This window comes from Natator depressus, chromosome 8, assembly GCF_965152275.1.
Source record: "Natator depressus isolate rNatDep1 chromosome 8, rNatDep2.hap1, whole genome shotgun sequence".
NCBI lineage: Eukaryota > Metazoa > Chordata > Testudines > Cheloniidae > Natator > Natator depressus.
The window spans coordinates 36,266,780-36,282,846 of record NC_134241.1 but is presented as its reverse complement, the minus strand read 5'-3'; positions in this window follow the sequence as shown (position 1 = coordinate 36,282,846).

The following is a 16,067-nucleotide window of genomic DNA, read 5'->3' as shown; positions in this document are numbered from 1 at the left end:
CGTGGCAGGGAGTTCACCATCCAAAACCGATTGCCGGCGTCACACGCTGGAGACACAGGCACTAAGCGGCAGCTTTACTGTCTCCTCCCTCTTCCTATGCTCCCCAGTCAATACACACAGACCCTGCCTTTGTGACCCCACAGCTGGCTTTTTAACCCCCCCAGGGGAGGCCAAAGTACAGCTCCCCACAGAGGCCACCCTGCTCCGCCCCCTATCTTCAGACTCCAGCTAGAGGCCACAGAGCAGCCAGGGCGATTCCCTTCTCAGACAGAGGGAATCCGGGCCAGTGGACCATATGGTGTGTGTGAGGGGGATGATCGGGACCTCCCATGGGGTGCTGGAATTCCCTGCAGTGCTCCGGTTTCCCCTCCCCCTTTTTATCCGGCATAGCTGTAAACCACACCTAGAGACCCCCCCAAATACATGCTACATGTGTGCGAACTCTTGACATTTAAAGGTACAATGCAGAGAAAACAAAATGACAACAGTTCCAAAGCTACCTGCGTTGCACAGACTTGAATCCTAGTCCATCAAGGATTTACTGCTGATTGGTGTTTAATTTGTAATGAAACAGTGGCCGGGGCTCAAGCAATTTTTTTATTTTTATAACTGACCTGACAAGCCCAGAGCTGCCGGGGCTCAGCCTTGGCAAGCCCTGGCACAAATTAAGCACTGCTTACAATGTCAAAGTGGCCATTCCAGGATCACATTTCACACTGATTAAGCCCAGCAGCTTCCCAGAAGCACCCAGAGAAGATGCCTGATTTCCAGGGACTGCTCAGGGCAGAAGCACTAACTCGAGCAAAAGAAAACGAAACCATGGAGGAAGCCAGAGACTTGCCAGGATGGAGAGCTGTCAGCAAGGCTGAACCCCTCCTTGCTGTTTGCTAGTGAATGCTGATGCAAACCCCTGAGCAGCATTACAACATGCTACAGCAGTTACCAAAGCTCAGGTGGCAACGCCAAGCAGGGCTGCACACAGTAAACACCAGGAGGCAGGCATGCACTAGATCCTGCCGGTGCAACTTGGGGCATGTTGGCCTCTGCTATTGTGACAAAGCAGGAGAATGGCTTTCAGGGCATTGTGAAATAGCGATGGGTCCCTACACCTGGCATGCACATCGGTGCTGATACTCCATAGATCTGTGCCTAGCATTGTGAACTCCTGCCTGGAAGACTGCTCCTACCCAACTGCCATTCTGCCAAGCCCTGGCACAAATTAAGCTGTCCACATTCCACAGTGGGTTAGAGGCACAATTGAATGGGAGGCTGGTACAAGCCAGGACTCAGTCTGGGCATCTGGCCCAGTTACCCAAAGAGCTCAGGAATCTGTGATCTAGCAGCCTTGTCCGTCTCCGAGAGAGGGACCCCAAGGCTGAGATCAGAAACAGGCTTCTCCATGCTCACATCTAATTTAATCTTCAAAACATTTGTGAAACTAACGAGCTGAGTTCCTGCCTCCACCCTGATCCCTTTGCCTGTCTGCTGCAGCGCTTTCCACCCCACCGCCCTTCAGCTGGGTTGGGGGGTCAGATTGTAAACTCGTCAGGGCAAGGACTGTTCTGGCTGCTGTGTTTGCAAGGTGCCTAGATCTGGGAGTTGCTACAGTGAAGCTAATAATAGTGATACTTAGAGTTCAGGTGAACTGGAGAACAGTGAACAGCTGGCAGAGACAGATCCTGGCCCCTGGGCTGGCTGCTTGGTGCCACTCTGGAGACAGCTGTAAGGGTTCCTCTGGTCTGGGAGGCTCCCTGGGTGGCGCAGGGCTGCTGTACTGGATCCTGTACTACGTCCCTCATGGATCACAGCATGTCTTCAGGGGCATGTCTAGGGGGAAGAAGTCAGGGCCCAGTGATCTAGCAATTCCTGGCTGCTGGAATGGCCCTTAGCAGCCCTGGGCACCTGGTGCAAAGTTGAACGACCCCGAGGCTGCTCTGTGTTTATGCCTGGAGCTGGGCAGAGAGCCCCAGCCTTGTAATACAGCACCAAGTGCTGCTCGGGCCCACCCCAGGAGCTGGGCTATCAGATGGGATGTGCAGAGCTTACTCAGAGTAGCTTTCAGAGGGGACGGGGTGCTGGGAGAATTTCTCAACAGAAACAATGACATCAACCAGCTTTGGGCGGGAACATGCCAGGGGCCAGTGCAACCTCTGTATTAATGTTACACCACAGGGCTGAGCTTTAGACACGTAGCATGCCACATATGCCCGGCTTTACCTCTGGGATGTTCAGCAATGAAGGTATCTGGGAAGCTAACTGGCAGCATAGGTGCCTATGTGTACATGGAGCCCCCCTTCTCACCCCCACCACATTTGTGCCCCCACATGTGGTCAATACGCCTGCAAACAGGCCCAGGAACTCACTATGCAGTGAGGCACCAAAGGTTTGGCCCATAGAGCTAAACACTTTGGGCAAGATGTAGGCTAACGTCAGGCAAAGACATACAGCACCTCTGTAAAGTCTGTTGAGTGCTCACTGCTCCCAAGCTGGCAATGGGAGATGCAAAGTGCTCAGCATCTCTGAGAGCCAGACCCCATATTTCAGTACCTCCATGGGGATTTAGGTGCTCAACTTTAAGCCCCCACTAAGGAAAAGCTTGGCCAAGACCTTTAGGGTCCTTACTGACAAATGTACAAGGATCACGGCGGGATACTGCACAGATCAGTGACCCCTGGCTTAATGCAAGGCATGTACAAATTGCATATGTGCTCCCAGCATGGTGAGGGAATGATCCTTGCACTTTGTCCTGGGGGAGTAAGTTACATTTCCCCCAGTCCTGGTCACTGAGAAGCAGGTAAACACTTGCTTTGGGCTCCCTGTTGCAGCAAGACTCCTGCCAGCTCGAGAGCTTTAGTCATCACCAACTCACTGTCCCCGCTCTTGGTTGTGTGTAAACACTGGGTAGCTGCCACATCCTTGTTTGTTGAAACAAGCCTGAGAGACGTGGCTGCTCCCCTCTCGGTCTGTGGCCCATGAGGCTGAAATCCCCAAGGGGAGCTGGCGAAATGAGGCAGCTTCTTCTCCCAGGAAACATGCCCCCTTAAGTGTGTTTTGAGCTAACATCTATTTGATCAATTCCAGAGGGCAACCCTTTCCCACCTCTCCCTGCCAACGCCCCATCTTCCTCATTCTCACCCTTCACAGCCACCAATCGGCGATCCCTTCCCCATTGGCCTGGAACACGGTAGTAAATCCACAGAGCCCGTTTCTAGGTGCCCATATTACAACCACCGCCATCACAACCGGCACCAACTGGCCTCCTTGTTGAGCTGAGATGCCAGAGCCTGAGCGGGTCACAGACAATGAAACACCTTCTCATACCTAGTGTTGGTCCAGACAGATCAGGGAGCAGCTCTACAGCCAGGGCCATGTGGAGGAAGCTGCAGCTGCCACTGCCAATGTTGGCCCAGCCCTGTCCGTTCTTCAGGGCTGTTGATCCAAGACACCGCAGCAGCACTAAACTCACATGAATATCTGCCCAGAGACCCCACAGCTTGGGTATGGGTCAAGTCTGTCCCATGGCTATGGGCTGTCCATGACTAATGCAGAACACCATGTATCTTGCTGGGCCTATGACCTCCAGCTAGCGAGATCACTCTCTCCTGGCTCTCGGGATTGCCCTGCCTGTGCTCTTTGATGTCATGGAGTCATAGGCCAGAAGGGACCACCAGGCTTTCCTTGTAAAACCTCCTTTCTCCCCCGACAGAGGGAAACTGAATGAGTGAGAAAGGGAAAGAGAGAGAGGAGATGGGGAAAGTCCTCAGGGCTTTCTCTGCCTGCTGGGTCCCTACCACCCCGGCAGTCCCTGGCAGCTGGAGCTCCACTTGACCGAGTTATCAGCCAGGCTGGAGGCACCCTGCCAAGCTGCATCGTAATTCACCATCTTGACAGTGGCTCTCCCATGGCAGGAATGCAAAGAGCTGCAGGCTCCCCCACCTGCCCAGCTCCTGGGTGTGGGAAAGCAGCAGCCCAAACAGTTGTACTGGCTGGAGCTGGCATGAATGTTACACGCAGGCTCATGTGTCCCCCTTCAGGGGGATGTGGAGAGGCCCTGGCTCTCCAGGGCCAGCAGGGTGTTGAGTAGGGTTACCATATTTGAACATTCAGAAAAGAGGACACTCCACAAGGAGGGGGGAGGATTTGCTCATGCCCCCCACTCCTGGCCCCACCCCAACTCCACCCCTTCCCTGCCCCCATTCCAACCCCTTCCCCAAAGTCCCCGCCCCAACTCCGTCCCATCCCTGCCCCATTGGACCCCTTTCCCAAATCCCCGGCCCAACCCCGCCTCCTCCCCTGAGTGCGATGCATTTCCCCCTCCTCCCCTCTCCCTCCCAGCCACGTGAAACAGCTGTTTTGAGGTGCAAGCAGTGGGAGCTAGGGGGGGGAAGTGGGCACTCTCTTGAGTGATCAACATTCACTTTCTTTCTTGAATGATCAACTCTTCTTTGGGGAAAAATAATAATGGCAAAATCCCGGACGTTTTTAGATATTTAGAAATTCCTCCCGGGCGGCAATTTAAGAACCAAAAAGCCAGACATGTCTGGGAAAATACAGACGTACGGTAACCCTAGACTGTTGAGGAACAGTCACTAGCATGGTAGCTGTGCACAGCACAACGCTGGCGCTCAGGAGATGAGGCCGGCTTTGGAGGAGATGGCTGCGTTGTTACAACACACTCACTCACTCAGACATAAAAAGCTTCCCTGGGCATTTTGTTACAGTTTTCTCCAAGATAACAAGCCACCTCTTTGTATACAGTGCAAATACTGCAACACACACCCAACACATGAGTAAACACAGGCTGTTTGTACTGTAACCAGCCGGCCTAGATGGGCAGGGTGCAGCCAACATCCTGGAAGATCATGCGGGGTGTCATGTTTCATTTGGGGAACAAGGGGTGGGGGTATAGGATACTGTAACTCCAGAGCAGCAGAATTGCTATACCAGCACCTCTTGGCAAAGCCCAAAACTTTGCTTGAAAGAAATCTGGGGGACATGATAGCTGTCACTCAGCTGGGAAGAAGCAGGGAGATGAGGCCAGGGCTGTGCAAGCGCCTGTCCCAGTGTAAAGCACTTGTTCCCTGGTTCTACCACAGTGGGAAGGGACTAGAGCAAATTTTTTGATCCTTACAATGAGCTGTTCATTCAGTACAATGGCGAGAGATCCCAGGTTAAGGATCAGCACTTTGCTCAGCAGCTGGGCAGCTGCAAACTAATCAAAAGCAAGTTCCCAGTGGAAGTCTCACTAGAGCGACTTCCCATCTCACCCACCCATGCACCTCCCAGGCCAGGCAGGCTTGCTGCGTACATTCAATCTGTTCTTCTAGCTTTTGGCCAACGAAGGGCATGTCTGCCCTGGAACTGTATCTATATAGGTCAGTAGTCTAGACAAGGGTGAACATGGTGTTACGAATTACACCTTGTAGGACACGCACGCAAGTGCTACGAATTACACCTGGTAGGACACGCACACAACTGCTGCGAATTACACCTGGTAGGACACGCACACAAGTGCTACGAATTACACCTGGTAGGACATGCACACAAGTGCTGCGAATTACACCTGGTAGGACACGCACACAAGTGCTGCGAATTATACCTGATAGGACACGCACACCAATGCTGCGAATTATACCTGATAGGTCACGCACAGTTCGAATCTAGGCTGAGGCACAGAAATAAAGTCCACAACTGCAGAGTTCCCAAAAGACACTAAGTTTATTACGCTCGAGCGTGGTGCCCCCCTGCTAGCCAGGAGGGGACCCTGAATAGAGATTATACAAAGGTTATATACTTTTTAGCAAAGCATGTTGCCCTCGTGCATCGGAAACCTTAGCCAATAAACAAACCCTTGTCTTATCTACCACCTATCCCTGCCTGGTGCATTCCTCGTGCTATACCAGTATGTTAATTACACAGCATGGTTCTAAAGCCATGCATCAGTAACTTTTATTATCAGGATGGGAGGCCTCACATCAAGGCCAAGAGACAGGGAGTTAGAGACTGACAAAAACCAGATACTGGGAATCAAGGCAGGCTGGAGGCAAGGAGGAGGATTTTCACAGGGATTCAGTATCTAAGGATTACTCCTCCTGGTGTATGATGTGCTGGCATTTAAACAATGGTGGGCCCCAAACCAAAATGGAGTCACATATGCTAACTTTTCCTTAACAATGGTAAATGGAATTTAACCACTTCTCCCTAGGAGACTACAAAGCTTACCCACTTTGTACCACTGCACCTGTACACAGGCGTAGTGTCCAGGTTGGGCTGACATGCTGCACTAGCTCTGAGTGAGCGAGCATGCTAAAAAGAGTGTAGCCATGTCCGCAAAAGCAGCAGGAGGTGCTAGTCACCCGGTTACGTCTACACTGCAATGTAAGCCCAGGCTCAGCCCCCTTCTATCTACACACAAGTCACTCAGGCTCCGACCTAGGGGCCTAGGACCCTGCAGGGAAGGAGGCTTTGAACTCAAGTCAAGTTGGGCCCCAGGGCTCAAGCCCTACTGCTTTACAGCGTAGACGCAGCCTCCCATGTCCACCAAAAGCATCCCACGCTCCCATGGGTCGGCTTCCTTTGTCCTCTCTGTCGCCAGAGGCACCAGTCAACTCCAGGGAAACAGATGCAACCCCTCTTGTTGTAGCTCGACGGGTCAGCACTTAACCCTTCCATTGGTTTCTGACCTCTGAGCTGTGAACATGCCTCCAAGAACCTTCTGTGCTCGCCGTGAAGACCAAGCAGAAGCCCTTTGCAGAGGGCCCGGCTTTGTGGTCACGGGAGCACAGAGAGATTTTGTTAGATCTCTGGTGCGAGACCAGCAGCACAATGGACTTTAGTAAGAGCACTAGGAATGACCACGCATATCATCAAATAGCAGAGAAGCTGGCAGTGCTGGAAATTTACTGGACCGGGTGACCAGTGCAGGGAGCGGATTAAGAGCAAATATTGGCAAACCACGGACCAGAACCGCACCTCGAGTAACTCACTAACATCATCGCAGAAAACAGGGTGCTGGGCACTGTGTCCAGCCTGGAGCCAGTGGTGGTGCATGATGACCTGACCAGCCCAGATGATGCCCTGCTAGCCCCAGAATCCAGCATGAGACTGATGGGAGCTAGCAGCAGGTGCAGAGAGAGATCAGCAAAGTGATTGTTCCTGAAACGGGTCCCAGAGGAGGCTTTGCTCCAGCAGCACAATCTGGGGCCATACTCAGAGGAGCTGTTTAAGGGACACCCTCCCCCGCCAAGGAACAGCCAGCCAAGGAACCAGCTGCAGACACAGAAACATGGTAAGTTTCTGGCTCTATGTTAGTGTTTATTACTACAGGAATGGGAGGGATTTCCACTCTGGAAACCAATGCAAAAGTTGCAAGCCCCAGGTAGCAGCATGTATCTGCTACTGGCAGATTGTGCGCCAGCGTCTTGGTGTCCTTCCCCCCCTCACCATGTGGAATTCAAAATGGCGACCAGGAAATGCAAACAGTAAAAAATGTCTTGAATTGACATATTTTACTGGAAAGGTGCAGATTTCTGCTACAGCCATTTGTTTCCTAAAAATAACCACCTTACATTGCCATGCCTGTCAGTACACTGCTGGGTAACCACTCACTGGGGTCATGAGCCACCAGGAAACAGAGAACAGTGATGGAAATGTGCTCCATTTACAAATCTAGTCCATTTCAGTGACGTGTAGTCCACACAGTCCATGGGTTACAACACACAACTGGCGTTTGAAATTGTGTCCAGCCATGTGCCCAGCAGGGTGGGGTAGGATGGCTGGGGAGTCCTGTGTGTTCACATGCAGCCATAACAGGGTAAGCCCTGTGGAAGTTACCGCAGCAGCCTGATGATTCCCTTATGAATTCTGACCTGATCCCAGGTGCTGGTAGCTGCAAACTTCTCCTGTAACAGGAACTCCAGAGGGGCAGTCACATTTCGGGGAAGAGTGTATTTTCCAGGGCCAACTCAGTAGCTGACCAGCCCCCTCCACTCACAGATGTGCTGTTCAGTCACTATACGTTTGAATACTTCGGTTGCATACCCTATGGGTTTCCCACCTGCCTCTTGGAATAACATCTCCCTTTGCCAATTGGGAACCACTAGAATTGTTATGTCCTCCAAAATGTTGAAGGCTTGAAATGACAGACAGTGGTTTTGTAGCACCGGTACTGATGGCACCCTCCCCGCAACCCCAAGTGGTTCTGCAATTTTAGGGGAAAAATAAAGAGCAGCTTTGATTTTAACGTATCATTGTTTCTGTGCTTCTTTCGCTGCAATTAAACTGGCTGTGTCCAGGGAGCTTCTGTGCTCTGAGCATCCCTCTCACAAGATACTGATGTTCAGTTTGGAAAAGTATCATTTTGTGCCCTTGAAATTCCACATGGATTTTTTCTATGCTCCTGCACTGAGCTATTGGAGACAATAACCCACTGTGTCTTGTCCTGTTCCAGGCCCCTCAACCTCGACAGGCTGCCGCATCTCCACAGCTCGCCCACGTGGCAGCAGAAGCTTGGCCCTACGGACCTTCAGGGACCATTCCAAGAGGAAATGTTTCCATGATGAACTTATGGTTGAAGTTCTGGACAGGCCAACAAGCAGGTCCAGTGCCAAAGACAGAGGGACTTACAGCTAGAGGAATGGCATGCCGAGAGGAAATATTGTGGATCGGGATTTAGGCAGCCCAGCCTAGTAGTCAGAACAGGAGTCAGGTCTAGTGGTTGGAGCTGGCGTCCAGGTCAGGGAACAAAGCTGAGGGCCAGCATCAGAGTCAACTGTTGATTACCATAGCCAGGGGTCAAGCCAGAGTCAGAGCCAGGAATCGAAGCAGAGGGTCAGAGCCGAGGTCAGATAGCAAGTGCTGGAGCCAAGGATCAAGCCAGAGTCAGAAGTCAGAGGCTGGGGTCGGAGCCAGGACTGGTCACTAGTGATTGGAGGTGAGGCATAAGGGCAGGAACTGGAGGAGAGGCAAGGATGAACCATGGAGCAGGCGCATAGGCAGGAGCCAGGAGTGGAGCAGGAACCGGGTTGGGTGCAGGAGGTGGGCACAAGCAGGATCCTATACAGCCACAACTGGCAATCACCTTATTTCTCAAACAACGTCGGCCTCCTTCTGGCTTAAATAGCGTAGTTGGTCCAATAGGTGGAATTGGGTGATCCTCCAATCAGGGCTCCTGTGGGCGGGGCCTTGGCTGAGGCTATAGTCCTTCTAGCTTCTCAGCCCACAAGGTTTCAGCAGACATTGGGTGGAGGCCAGGATGTGGCAGCTGTCTGGGGCCTCCCAGGCCAGGATACAAGACCTGGGACATCCCATGTAAGAGGAAAGACTCAGGCTGGCTGCACAGCTTGAGGGTATGTGGGAGCAGGTGTTTGTTTCACAGTTCTTGGAACAGGAACAGTAGCTAAGGGAGGAAAACAGAGCTGTTTGAGTGGCTGCTGTCACTACTGGCCATGAGAGTACCAGCTCCTCCTGCACCTGCACCATGGTTGTAGTACCTCTGAGCTGCCATCTGGGAATAGCTTGGACACCTCTGTGGCTGGGCAGGGCAACTGTGGCCCATGCAGTCCTCCCTATTAACCCCCTCCCCTGGCACCAAGGGTGCCGCAAACGTGGATGGAAGGGAAAGGAGAACAGGGGGCCAGGCAGATGGTCTTGCTGCTTGCACGTGTTCATGTACTTCTTTCTTTTTTTTTTTTTTGAGTTTCTGTTGTTCCGGCTGGTTTGCAGTGGTAACGACGGCCAGCTGGTGGACAGTGATTTAATGGTGTACTTTTCTAATACATGTTTATAAATAAAACTTTTTATTGTGTCAGGAAAGTTTATTGCTGTCACTGCATGACATCACATACTGTGTATTTCAAATAAGAAAGGTGACAGGGACAACTGGGAATTAGTATGCAAACACGATTCCTTGGTTCGGTCATCTATAGCAATCACTTCCATCACTGCCTTGCATCAATCCATGCTGTGAATCAACCGCCCCTGTGCCCCACTTGATAACCAGTCAGGTCATTCATAGTACATTGCATGGCAATCCCCAAGCCCTGAACGCCCCCCCAAGCAATCAGCCCCCCCACCCGCACAAGCACATCCATAAAGGTACTATTCTCCCTCTTCCACTGGGCCAGGCAAGTCCATACTGTGGGAGCACAGAGCATTCCTGACTTCTGTTCCCCGGGTCCAGCTGTGGTTGGGGCATTTTCTGGCTGAGTGTTCTGACTCAGTTGCCCCTCGCTGTCATAGGCCCATTCAGGGGCAAATGGCTCAGCTCTGGCTTCACAAAGATTGTGAAGAGCACAGCAAGCCACAGTGATGTGGACAGTGTTGGGAAGACACTGGCATCCAAATGGGTCTGTAAACATCGCCAACGGGATTTCAATCTGCCAAAAGTACATTCAGCGACCATTCTACACCTGCTGAGAGTTTAACTACACCGTCTTTCCCCAGGGCCTCTAAGATCAGGGTACAGTTTCACAAGCCAAGGTAAATGGGGGCATGCGGGGTCCCCAGAATTACAGTGGGAATAGTAACTCCATTTAGGACAATGTCATTTGGTGGGACTAGTGGTCCAGCCTGCCCACGAATGTAAACTCCTGACCAGTGGAAAACCACGACGACATGAACTTTCACAGTGTAGCCCATGTTGACATTCATAAATCACCCTCTGTGGTACATGTGGGCCTGCATAGCAATGGAGTAGTGGCTTTTGTGGTTTACGGACTCAAGCTCCTTGAGGAGGGCAAACTATGGACACAGGAGTCCCAGCAATAGCCCCGGTGCAGTTTGGAAACCTCATTCTCTCAAAAAACAAATTGATAAATGAAACAATGAAACAGTAATAAGTCTCCAGGAGCAGATAGTATTCACTCACGAGTTCTGAAGGAACTCAGATACGAGATTGCAGAACAACTAACTGTGGTATGTAACCTGTCACTCAAATCAGCCTCTGTACCACATGACTGGAGGATAGCTAATGTGACACCAATTTTTTAAAAAGGCTTCAGAGGCGATCCTGGCAATTACAGGCCAATAAACCTAACTTCAGTACCAGACAAATTGGTTGGAACATTAGTAAAGAACAGAATTATCAGACATATAGATGAACACGATTTGTAGGGAAAGAGTCAACACAGCTTTTATAAAAGGAAATCATGCCTCACCAAGCTATTAGAATTCTTTGAGGTGGTCAACAAACATGTGGACAAGGGAGATCAGCTGATATAGTAGTGTACTTGGACTTTCACAAAGCCTCCGACAAGGTCCCTCACTATAGGCTCTTAAGCAAAGTAAGCTGTCATGGGATAAGAGGGAAGGTTCTCTCATGGATCAGTTACTGGTTAAAAGACAGGAAAAAAGGGTAGGAATAAATGGTCAGTTTTCACAATGGAGAGAGGTAAATAGTGGTGTCCACCAGGGATCTCTACTGGGATCAATGCTATTCAACACATTCATAAATATTCTGGGAAAAGGGGTAAACAGTGAGGTGGCAAAATTTTCAGATAATACAAAATTACAGAGGATAGTTAGGTCCAAAGCAGACTATGAGGAGTTGCAAAGGGAATCTCACAAAACTGGGTGACTGAGCAACAAAATAGCAGATGAAATTCAGTGTTGATAAATGCAAATCAATGAACATTGGAAAACATAATTCTAAATATACATATAAAGCGATGGGATCTAAATTCATGGTTACCACTCAATAGAGAGATCTTGGAGTCACTGTGGATAGTTCTCTGAAAACATCTGCTCATTGTGCAGCAGCAGGCAAAAGAGCTAACAATGTTAGGAACCATTAGGAAAGGGATAGAGAATAAGACAGAAAATATCATAATGTTACTATATAAATCCATAATACAGTTAAACCTTGAATGCTGTATGAAGATCTTGTTGCCCCATCTCAAAAAAGATACATGAAAAATGGAAAAGATACAGAGATGGGCAACAAAAATGATTAAGGGTATGGAACAGCTTCCATACCAGGAGAGATTAAAAAGACGGGGACTTTTCAGCTTGGAAAAGAGACGACTAAAGGGGAATATGATAGAGGTCTATAAAATTAGGAATGGTGTGGAGAAAATGAAGGATAACTGATACCAAAGGATGTTGTGAAGGCCAAATGTAAAACTGGGTTTAAAGAAGGATTAGATAAATTCATGGAGGATAAAGTCCATCAATGCTATTAGCCAAGATGGTCAGGGATGAAGCCTCATGCTCTGGGTGTCCCTAAGCCTCTGGCTGCCAGATGCTGGGAATGGATGACAGTGGATGGATCACTGTCCTCTTCTGTTCATTCCCTCTAAAGCATCTGGCACTGGCCACTCTCTGAAGAGAGGATGCTGGGCTAGATGTACCATTGCTCTGACCCAGTATGGCCATTCTTATGTGAAGCTAGCAATTACTTCAGGAATATGTTTGATGCCCACCACCTTGGAGTAAACCACACCCTGAGTGCCTGGAAGGAGATGGAAGGAGGGTTAGACTTGTACCTGAGTAAAAGCACTGTAGTGTAGACATATAAAGTGTGGATGCCAGAGCCCAGGTTAGAAAATGTTTAACCTAGGGTTGACAATCAGTGTAAGCCTTGGATTCTCTAACCCAGGGTGGGCTGATTCACATCCCAGTGCCCCTAGGCTTACACTGCAATGTAGATATACTCCCTCAGGGCAATCCCGTCTGAGACACTAGGTATGACCTCAGCAGCTGACCCATCCTGCTGCTTGTGATGCTGCAGTGATGCACTTCTTGTAAAAATCAGAGCTAGCTGTTGTATGTCAGCCCAAGCTGGAATTTACCCATCGCCCCGTCCCAGTGAAAACACACCCCTACTTGTAAATGACCCCTGGAGCAGGGCTTCCAGCCGCTCCAATGAGGGAATGGTCCATAGTTAAGGCAATGATTATGTCATGGAGGTCACGGAAGTCACAGAATCCGTGACTTCCATTGACCTCCGTGAGATTTTCTGCCCTGGGGCTGGAGCTCCTAGCCAGCCCCACCCCCGCAGTTCCCAGCCCTCACCCTGGTGGGGGGACCCTGCAGCTGCCCAGCCGTGGCAGGGGCCTGGTGGACCCTGCAGCTGTGGAGAGTCCCTGTTGCCTGCCGGCTGGGCAGCTGGAGGAGCACAAGGAGCAGGGGACTCTAAGCAGCTTCCCAGCTGCAGTGGGTGTGGGGGACCCCCCTGCAACTGCCCAGCCGTGGCGGCCAGCTGGCAGATCTCACAGCTACCCAGCCATGGCGGGTGGGGGGGACCCCCCTGCAGCTGCCCAGCTGGCAGGCAGTGAGGACTCCCCAGGAGATTCTGCAGCTGCCCAGCCCTGGCCAGTGGCTGGGGGACTCTGCAGCTCTCAGCTGCCCCAGAGGGGACCCCGTATCAGCCCAGCCCTGCGGGCAGGGGGACTCCAGAGCTCCCATGCACCGCAGCGATGGGGCACATGGGAGCCCCAGCAGCAGTGGGTGCTGAACCCGCCTACCCCTTTAGTCAGGGACATTTTTAGTGAAAGTCAGGGACAGGTCACAGGTTTCCGTGAATTTTTGTTTATTGCCTGTGACCTGTCATAGAATCATAGAATCTCACGGCTGGAAGGGACCTCAGGAGGTCATCTAGTCCAACCCCCTGCTCAGAGCAGGACCAATCCCCAACTAAATCATCCCAGCCAGGGCTTTGTCAAGCCAGGCCTTAAAAACCTCTTAAGGAAGGAGATTCCACCACCTCTCTAAGTAACTGTCCCTGACTTTTACTAAAAATACCTGTGACAAAAACTTAGCCTTATCCATCGTCTAATCTCACTGTTAGGAAGATTTTCCTGTTATTCAGCCTATACTTCCCTTTTCTTAATTTCATCGCATTGCTGCAAAGCCCCTCAGCTCTCTCATTACCACATAACTAGATCCCATTGCCTCTGTAACTACACCCCTGAGGCCACATCCAACCCCTGTCACTATCTCCCATTTCCCCCATTTCTTTGGCTCGTCCTTAGTCCTACGCTTTTTCTTATTTGTGTGACAGCAGCACGTAGAGACCATGGTTGAGATCAGGGCCCCATTGCGCCAGGCACTGCACAAACCTGCAGTGAGAGATAGTCCCTGGCTTATGCTGAAAACAGTCAAAGTGGGAAGGGCAAAGGGCCAGTGACTAGCACAAGGCCACACATCACAGGTAGAGCCAGCATTAGAAGCCTGGTTTCCTGAATCCCATGCCAGGGCCTGCTCAGCTAGACCATACTGCCTCCTCTCGCACCTCTACCTAGAGCCCCTCGGTCTACCCTGGGCAGTGCCTCTCCCTAGGGCAGTGGTTCTCAAACTTTTTTTACTGGTGACCCCTTTCACATAGCAAGCCTCTGAGTGTGAGGCCCCCCCCATAAATTAAAAACACGTTTTTATATATTTAACACCATTATAAATGCTGGAGGCAAAGCGGGGTTTGGAGCGGAGGCTGATAGCTCACGACCCCCCATATAATAGCCTTGTGACCCCTTAAGGGGTCCCAACCCCCAGTTTGAGAACCCCTGGGCTAGGGCCTGCACTCTGCCAGGAGCTGTCCTACCCCCACACTCACGGTTCTTTATTTCCATCTTCTCCTTTATTCTGATTTGTTACGAGTGTCATGGGAGCGCCTGTGAGCCCCAGGCATGGACCGGGGCTCTGTGTTGTTTTGGGGCTTGTCTCTTAAGTGCCACCAGTTTGTCTGTCCCTTTGTGGTGCTGCGATGCTCACAGCTGCTCTTGGTATCCCACCACTGGACTCTCTGGTGCCCAGCCCTGCCCTGCTCCAGGACAGGGTGGTTCTGGCTCTGCAGTCCCAGGCCTCGCTGGTGCTTTGTGGCTTCCGCCAGCATATCACACTGCAGGTTTGTGTCCCAGCGGCGCTTACTTGTTGCTCCTAGTGCTGCTGTTACCGTGCTGCTTTGCTCGCTGGGCCTTTCCAGGGATGTGACTCGGCAGCTGGGTTAGACAGATGGCCCAAATGCGACCTCTCCTCCTTGGCTCCCAGCACCGCAGAGATGGGAGACAGCGGTGGGGACAGCACACATAAGAAAGGTGACACAGGTGATCTGAGGCTGGCACAAGCCACGAGACAGCAGGACTGGCAAGTGACAGGGCTGCGCTGGACTTTACTTGCCAGAGTCAGTGACAGAGAGCTGTGACAGGCAGATCATTGCAGCTATAGCCAGACTGTAATTCTCCATCTTGCCACAGGAGAGAGCCTCTTCACAACACTGCACACAAAGGAACTCCTTTCATGCCTGTGTCCCAAAGGAACAGATGCTTTGCATTGCAATGGCTCAGGCCTTTTCAGTCTGAGGACTGCTCAGTAAGAGAGGGGACCTGTCATGGGCCATCTCCCCTCCTCCCTAACCGCACCCCACCCCAGCAGCCTCTGGCCTGCCCACGACCTCCCCTGGGGCCATCAGTAGGGTTGATCAATTATGGAATAGTGCTTTCTGGGGATTCTGATCCACACAGCCCCCTACACCCCAGACTACTAGGAATTGGGGGGAATCTTCCTCTGGGTGTGCAGTACATTATGGGATTTGATCTCTGGCCTGGCTGTCACTTGGCAGTTCCTCATGTATCTGCTCCTCAGACAGGTTTGGGGAGATTTTACACTATAAACCCATCCAATCATGTTCACATATTGCTCTCCTGTTTTACACTTCATCCTTCTTTCCCTTCAATCAGCACATTCCCTGGACCTCCCTGTCCAGCTCCTCCTAGTGCTGCACCAGTGGCAGGCATCTGAAAGGGGGAGTTTGCATTTACTTTCTGCTGCCTCAGCTATGGGGAAGTGGGCATCCAAATCTCCTAGATGGCTTTGCAAACCACAGTCATACTCCATGCTTGTGTTTGCTCTCTGATAAAATGGCTTTACTAAGGAGTGTGCTTCTAGTGGGCTATTGGCACTGCCCATGTATGGGTATGTGCTGTGAGTTGTGTGGAGTTTCTCAGTCAGTATTCATTCTTTCAGCCCTGCACAGGGTTGCATAAGAAAACTGAACGGAATTTCATTTTTAATGTGTGGGTGCATGCAGAATATGATGGAGGGGGCGGAGGGTTGAATGGGACAAATCTCTCCCT